This window comes from Cupressus sempervirens, chromosome 7 (genome assembly GCF_028749045.1).
Source record: "Cupressus sempervirens isolate cs-2001-9-10 chromosome 7, ASM2874904v1, whole genome shotgun sequence".
Lineage (NCBI taxonomy): Eukaryota > Viridiplantae > Streptophyta > Pinopsida > Cupressales > Cupressaceae > Cupressus > Cupressus sempervirens.
In genome coordinates this window covers 265,322,663-265,331,282 of record NC_143124.1, presented here as the reverse complement: position 1 = coordinate 265,331,282, position 8,620 = coordinate 265,322,663, and positions in this window count along the sequence as shown.

Genomic DNA, 8,620 nt, shown 5'->3' with positions numbered 1-8,620 from the left:
AGATGCTCATTAGGGGCATAAATAGAGAATATTCCAAACTCAAATTTATTAGCTTTAAAGGAGACCCATGAGGCTATGTTGCAAGGTGAATTTCTTTAGTTGGTGATATTCTTCCTCCAACTAGGTCCACCAGAATGGTTTTCCCCCCCTTCCCATTAGGGTGTTTGGTATAGAATGATGTAGCATCCTTCTAGATGAATTTTAGAGAAATTTCAAGGGTAAAAGAAACAACGTTGACTTCTTGTATTAACCAAATATCAATGTTATTGACCCACCTTAAGAATCTCTTGACAATGTACTTTCTATTTGAAGTTTCCAAGCCTCTAACATTCTAGAAAGTCAATTTCAGCCTATCCATAACAAAATTTATTTATCAATTTCTATTGCTTTCTGAAGCCACTTAAAGTATTCAAGGATTTTGGATCTGGCACTCTTGAAATCTTTGATATTACCACTAGTATTAGGTGGTCTACCCATTTTCTTTCTAACAACTTATCCATTCTCCAAAACACTTCTATTACAAATACTTCTTTCTTTTTGTTTTTCTGCACAAAAGACATAAACATCCTCCTCTATAATTCTATTGATCTAGGAGAATTCCCCAACTTTGACGTCAGGGGCATCATTAGGTTGCAACACCTCTGAAATACAATTATCCTCTTGTACCTATTCAGATTTCATTTTGTGTGATGTTGAATGACAAGAAACTTTTCAAAATCCTCTCTTGAAAAGATAATCTAAATTTTTTATGGTAAAAGTAACAACCTTGAATTATTGTATTAACTGGATATCAATGTTATTGATCCACCTTAAGAATCTCTTGAAAATGGTTTTTCTGTCTGAAGTTTCCAAGCCTTTAACATTCTAGGAAGCTAATTTCAGCTATTATCCATAACAAAAATTATTTATTAGTGTCTATTGGGTTATGAAACTCCTTAAAGCATTCAAGCATTTTGGATATAGCCCTCTTGAAAGTTTTGATAGTACTACTAGTATTAGGTGGTCTACCCATTTTTCTTTTTAACAATTTCTCCATTCTCTAAAACACTTCTATTACAAATCATTTTTTATTTTCTTTTTTTGGCACAAAGGACATAAACTTCCTCCTTTGTAATTCTATTGATCTAGGAGGATTCCCCAACTTTTACCTTAGGAGTAACATCAGGTTGCACCACCTCTAAAATACAATTATCCTCTTATAATTGTTAAGATGTCATTTTTCATGATGTTGAATGACATGAATCATTTCAAACTCCTTTCTCAAAATCTGCTCAATTAGAGATAAATGTGTATGTTCATGAGGAGGCCTTTTGTAGTTCAAACCAATTTTAGATAAGATGTTTGATTTTCTTGCTATTTTGAAAAGTAACCACAAAAGAGATATATTTTTGGTATTTTATGTTTTACAATGAGTGCAATTTATCGATGCAACTATATGGATTCCTACTTTAACCAAGTGTCAGAAAAGAAAATAACAAGATAGGGTGATGAGATATTTAAGAAAACGACTGGAAAAGGAAATTCCTAATGGACATAAACTATGGTAACAACACATCTATGAATTAAATAGTCAAAAATATTAGGTAGGAAAGAAATGAAAATAGGAGTAACAATTCCTCAATTCCACTATTGAAATCATCAATGGGAACTCAAATAACCAAAATATTTTTCATTTCTCATCACATCACAATGCCACAAATAGTGCACTCATGTGACATAAGAAGTTATGTAGGAACAATAGGTGATCTCTTCTTCAACTTGGTACATTAGCAAAATTCATTAACATGAGGAAAAGACTTGAATAAAAGGTCACAGAATAATAAAAACTCAATAAAATCATTGGTTCCATTCTTATTCATGAACATGCATTCAAAAAAATAACACACTCTTGCAAGAATAACTATACATAGAATGAGAGCACCAATTGATTATATTATTGCATTAAAATAATGTCTTGGAGTCCACATTAGATCCATGTATTCATAATAAATCATCTCCTTATTTAGTGTTAGAAGTGAGACTTCTAAAAATGTATACTCATGCTAAAATCTAATAAAACAAATTTAGTTATATAAAAACTAGCACTCTAAATGGTGCTCAGTAGGTCTCCATCCCTGTTTACATTCATTAATTGGTGCATGAGACTACATAACACAAAAGAATAAAACAATGAGAAGAAAAGAAAGATGTGGCTGTAAGATGACCTAAGAGTCTCTGGAAGTTCTAAAAATTGAAGTTCAACCTTCTCTAGGCATTCTCGTGAGTTAAACTACCGTTAAAATATGTTTTTGGTGTATGTAATTATCTAATTATGGAATTGGAGCTTAACTATTGTGAATTACTTCTTTTTCAAAAAGTGTTTGTGCACCTTTGTGAAAAGTGCACCTATACACCTATGCACCTTGATTCAACAGGTTCCATAAATAAAAAAATATTCCAAGTATCAAAACTCAATTTCCAACATCTAGGTATTCTTACCTTTTATACCAAAATGATGTTTGGATGCTTTCTCTTGAATTTATCAATTATCTCCATCACTTGGGTAGGTTCTAGAAAATCCAAGGCTCCATATTTATTCTTTACTAATGGTTGATAGCTACTGACTTCTATTCAAGTTGCCACAAAATCCTCAAGTTTATCATCTAGCTCCAACAATACCTCTTCAGTCTTGAATTCTTGCTTGATATCATCATTTGAAAAAGCATCTTCAAAGGTTCCTCAAAATTTTTGGAGTGCTAATTGCACCATATTGATCTTAGTCTTCAATTCATCTTCAAAAATCTCACGATAAGTAATGTAGTACCTTTTTTCTTCCAAAAATTTCTCTTGAGTTTGATCTCTTATTTTCTAAATTTGCATGTACTCCTTCAATGAATTTATTGGTGCCAAGTATCTTTTCAATCTAATCATCAAGCTTATCAAGATCCTTAGTAGTCAATACTAATATTAGAATTGCTTTAGATTAATAGGGGGGGTGTGAATTAGCTGTTCAAGGTCCAAATGTCCTATTCAAACTTTTTACTAAGTGTAGTGAACCCATTCAATCAACCATTCATCCAAGCTTTAACTTCTCTAATCAACAAGTTACTGTAAATCAACACGCAAGTATAACACATAAGAAATCAACACATGACATAGTGATTTACATGGAAACCCAATTTGAGAAAAACCACTAGTAACATGCTACTCAATTCTCACCCTTCTGAAGTGTTGCCCTGTGAAAGGCCTACCTTGTTAAAGACTTACAACACATTGTTAAATGTGACCTTGTTAGAGGATTTATCCACCTTGTTAGAAGTGGGCCTAACTAAAGGACTTTAGAACATTCATATGGAATGCGACCCTGTTAAAGGATTTACAAATTGTTGTTACGCCAACCTAATTCCACAGGATTTTTAGATCTAATATGATTGCTAGAGAGTAATAGAAAATTTGACCTAACTACAACATACAACTTATCTTGCAAATTTTAGATCACTTCTTAGCTCATACCCTTGCCTGGCCTTCAATTTCTACAACTCTTAACAACTTGCCCTCCTTTCAAGCTTTGTCTCCTTGAGTCTCCATACTCAATGTAACAATGCAATCATCTCTTCATGACCGCTCATAGAAGTAGAGCCTTTATGCTCTTTCTTCTCCTAGATGTCTCCTCCTTGACACCCTTCTAACTACTTTGTAGATTTTGGCACTTCTACAGCAATAGTATTAGGAGTTCTTTGCTTTTTGGTCTATGAATTCTTAAATAGAAGTCTTGGAGTAGAATTTACCACTCGATTCTTTCATTATTCAATTTCAATTCACATGGATTATGTAGGATTCATTGCATCTAACCCATATTCTATTTCCTCTAGAAACTTCTTGAATAATCCTTTAGAATTCTCCAAAAAATGGTTTACATAGGATTTTGTGCCAACAACTCATCATCCTTATCCTCCAACTCATTCACAAAATTTAATGTAACCATTATGTTGGCTTAGAATTGGAAAATCTTGATCATTTGAAATAATGTAGCAGCTTGACACTATTGAAATACTGGTGCTTGACACATACTATGTTACTCAGCATCAATCATCTTTTTCCTCATGCTTGGCACCTGAAGATCACTCGGCACCAACTAAATTTTTTTCGATGCTCGGTACCTGATCTTTACTCTACACATGAAGATCACTCAACACACACTAGAAATGTCTATTGCTCAACTTCTACTAAAAATTAGGTCGGCTTCAACTAACTTGCTCAACACCCACTTATGATTTTAGTTTAAGGTCAACCTTGTTACAACTTCTTTCTCCAATAATTCTAAGTGTGACCAACCTCTGTATCTTTGAGTATTTCATCAATACATTACTTAACCATTGTCTTGACTGATCCTTGCACTTCATTACAACATCATAACCCAACTTTTCCCTTAGGTTCTCTTGTTAAATCTTGTTGATCAAATCCTCTTCATCAATCAACTAGTGATAGTACTTAGATCTTATAAGCAAATATCATCGCTACAAATAGTAAGTTCGACACCAGTGAAAAAAAATGATTGAAAATATTCTTTTACAACAATCTCCCTTTTTGACCTTCAACAATAATGGGCTTTTCAATCAGATTTCCAACAATCTCCCTCTTTGGCATTGATGGCAAACTAAATTGATCAAACAACAGACTAAAAATATTCAACCACAAGCTTACTAGGTTAGAATAGTAATTCAAATGCCAAAAAGTAAATTGTAACATGACATCTCTTTCTACTATTCTAATTGCTTCATTTCAACTTCTCCCCCTTTGTTGTTGTATCCTTGTTCTTTGTCTTTCTCCCTCTATATTGCTCAACTTCTATTGTTTTGATCAACATCTTACAATTTCTCCTTCTATCTTCTTTGAAACATTGTCTCCCTCTGATTGAAAAAATTCTTTAACAATTGTTGATCAGTTATTTACTTCTCCCTCTTTGACAATAATTCCAAAGATATATCAACATTTGAATATGCAAATTTAGCTCTTATAGGTTCATTCAATTTCTTCCTCTGTCACCTTGCTTGTGACTAATTTGGAATTTCATCACTTCTATGGATCCCAAAGTAAACATCTTCTACATCAATGTTTAAAATCTTCAACACTTAGCTTATTTGATGTAGGGCATACTTAGTTTTTGGTTCAAGTAGCCTTAGCTAGGGGTATCACCCCTAGCTTACCTCTAAGATACTCAAAAGCATCTTTTGGTAGTGATTTTTTTGAAGATATTAGTAATCTATTCCTTTAAGTTAACATATTCCATCTTCACTAGTTTATCTTCCACCAACTCTCTTACATAGTGATACTTTATTGCAATATGCTTAGTTTTAGCATGCATTACTAGATTCTTTGATATATTAATGGCACTTGTATCATCACAATAAAGTATCACAAGCTCATTTACTTCTTCCTTCATACCTTGCAATAAGTGTTTGGTCCATACAATATTGGTGCAATTTATAGTAGCTACCACATATTCAGCTTCAGCAATAGACTATAAGGTGCAGCTTAACTTTTTGCTTGTCCATGTAATCAACCTCTTTCCTAAGAAAAGTGCTCCTCCACTGGTGCTTTTTCTATCATCAATGTTGTCTCCCTAATTTGCATCTGTGTAGGCTTTCAGTTCAAACTTTCCATTTTTCTTGGCATATAAACCAAAGTCATCAGTTCCTTTTAGGTATCTCAATATTCTCTTCACTAACATTAAGTGACTTTCTCTTGGATTTGTAAAAAATCTTGCTACTATTCAAACAGCTAATACAATGTCTGGTCTACTATGTACAACATATTGTAGCTTGCTAATCATTGACCTATACAATGTCTGATTTACTTAAGCAGACTCATCATTTTTGGATAGTTTATGGCCTATTGCCATTGGTGTGCTGACTGGTTTTGAGTCTTCTAGCCCAAATATTTTGAGTACTTCCTTGATGTATTTGGATTGGGTCACAAATATGCCATGCTTCAACTGATGTACTCATAATCTAGCAAAGAATTTGATTTCTCCAAACATTAACATCTCAAATTCATGCTGCATTTGATTAGTAAAATCTTTGTATAAAACATCTTTTCCTCCAAATATTATATCATCAACAAATATTTTTTATATCAAAATATCTTTACCTTCCTCAGCTTTGATGTAAAAATTGTTGTTGTCTTCTATTCTTTCAAATCCTATTTTTGCAAGATATTTGTGCAACCTCTCATACCATGCTCTAGGTGCTTGCTTCAATCCATAAAGTGCTTTGTGTAGCTTACATACCATGTCCTTGCTTTTCTCATCAAAAAATCCTTTTGGTTGCTCTATGTAGAATTCCTCTTCTAGTATACCATTCAGAAAAGCAAACTTCACATCCATCTGGTAGACTTTGAAGCCTTTGTATGCAGCACATGCAAGTAATGTTCTTACTCCTTCCATTCTTGCAATAGGGGAAAATGTCTCTCCATAATCCAGTCCTTCTTCTTGTGCATAGCCTTTGCAAACTACTCTGGCTTTGTTTCTTGTTATCTCACCATTCTCATCAAGTTTTTTTCTAAACACCCCTTTTGTACCAATCACATTCTTATCGGCTAGTCTAGTGAACTAGAGACCATGTTTTATTCTTCTTAGTCTAATCTATCTATTCTTTCATGGCGTTATACCAGTCATCACCTTATAGTGCATCTTTTACTATTTTGGGTTCAACCTTGCTTAGCAGACATGATTCATTCCTAAGCATATTCCTTATCATAGGCCTCACATCCTTGTCACCAATGATTTGATCTGCAGGGTGATCTCTTCTTACATACTTGGCCAATTTAGGTTCATTCCTTCTTTTCATGTTTGATCCTTCAGCATCAGAGTCATTGCATTCTTCTTCATCTGGCATTTCATCATTCCTTTCTTGCATACTATTTTCTGAATGAGAAAGTGCATTTTCTACATTATACAGCTTGGCTTCTGGATGTATCTCAACATTCATAGGCTAAGACTTGGCAGATAATGATGTTTGTTGTTGATTCCCAACTTGATTTGCAGCATTGTCTTCAATTTTCATTCCTTCATAGAAGTATACAAAGGATCTATAATCCTCTATTTTCTTTGCCTCATCAACCTAAACTTTTTCTTACTCATCAAAATTTACATTTACACTCTCCACAACTTTGTTAGTGTTAGTATTCAAACACTTATATGCCTTACTTCTAGTGGAGTATCCAAAGAATATGCCTTCATTACTTTTTGAATCAAACTTTCCATTTCTAGTATCTTTTAGAATATAGCATTTACAACCAAATACTTTGAAATGTTTAAGATAAGGTGAATGACCATACCATAATTCAAAAAGTGTTGCATTTTTATCTTTCTTGACTTGAACTCTATTTAGTGTATAGACTACAATACTTACAACTTCTCTCCAGTGCTTTAGTGCAACATGTTTCTCCATCATCAAGGTTCTAGCATAGTCAATTACTGACCTATTCCTCCTTTCAGCAATACCATTCTATGGTGGAGTTCTTGGTGCTGACATTTTCCTTTTAATACCTTTTTCATTGTAGAATATTTCAAACTCTCTTGATGCGAACTCACCTCCTCTGTTTGACCTAGGCATTTTAGGTTCTTTCCTATTTCCTTCTCAAATCTAGCCAAATACCACTTGAACATTTGAAATGCATCAAATTTTTTCTTTAAGAATACAGCAATCATCATTTTGGAATATTCATCCACAAATAGAATTATGTAACTATCTCCTAGGTAGCTTTGCACTTCTATTGGGCAACATAAATCTGTATGGACTAACTCTAGTACTTCATTGGAAGTGTTATGTTTTTCTTTGGAAACTAGATTTAGTCATCTTTCCTAGTTGACATTTTTTTCAAATTTTGTTTTTAGGTTTCTTCAACTTGGGAAACCCTCTAACTTTCTTTTTCTTGCTGATACTAATTAGATTATCAAAGTTAACATGACACAACCTTTTATGCCACAACCACACATCATCGAGTCTAACAACAAGACATGTTCCATCTTCCATATCTATGTAAAATATATTACTCCTAGATTTTTCACCTTTTCCTATCAGGTTTCCATCAGTGTTATAGATCTTGGCAATTTTGTTTCCAAATTCAACTTTGCAACCTACATTGCCTAACTGTGATACACTAAACAAGTTGTAGTTCAATCCTTCAACATAGTATGCACTATCACATGAATTTTTCTCTATAAGCTTGATAGAGCCTTTTCCTTTGATTTGACATGGGGCATCATTACCAAATCTAGCACTATTTCCATCATATTGAGTAAATGTAATGAACTTACTTTTATCTCCTGTCATGTGATGTGTGCATCGACTTTCTATGATCCACTTGTCATTCTTGTTCACATAGGTAACTGATGTTGTTGCTTCATCTTCATCTTTCCTTCATGGCTACATAGATTACTTCATCATCATTCTTATCAGAGTCTTCTTCAACAATGTAGCACCTCTTGCCTTTCTCTTTGCTATCATCTTCTCTTTTGTTCATGTACTTGTTTCCTTCTTTGTAGTTTTCTTTTGTGGACATATTGCATCTATATGACCTAATCCATTGCAATTAAAACATATTATAAGGAGCTTACCTTTGAATTTTCCTTTACCTC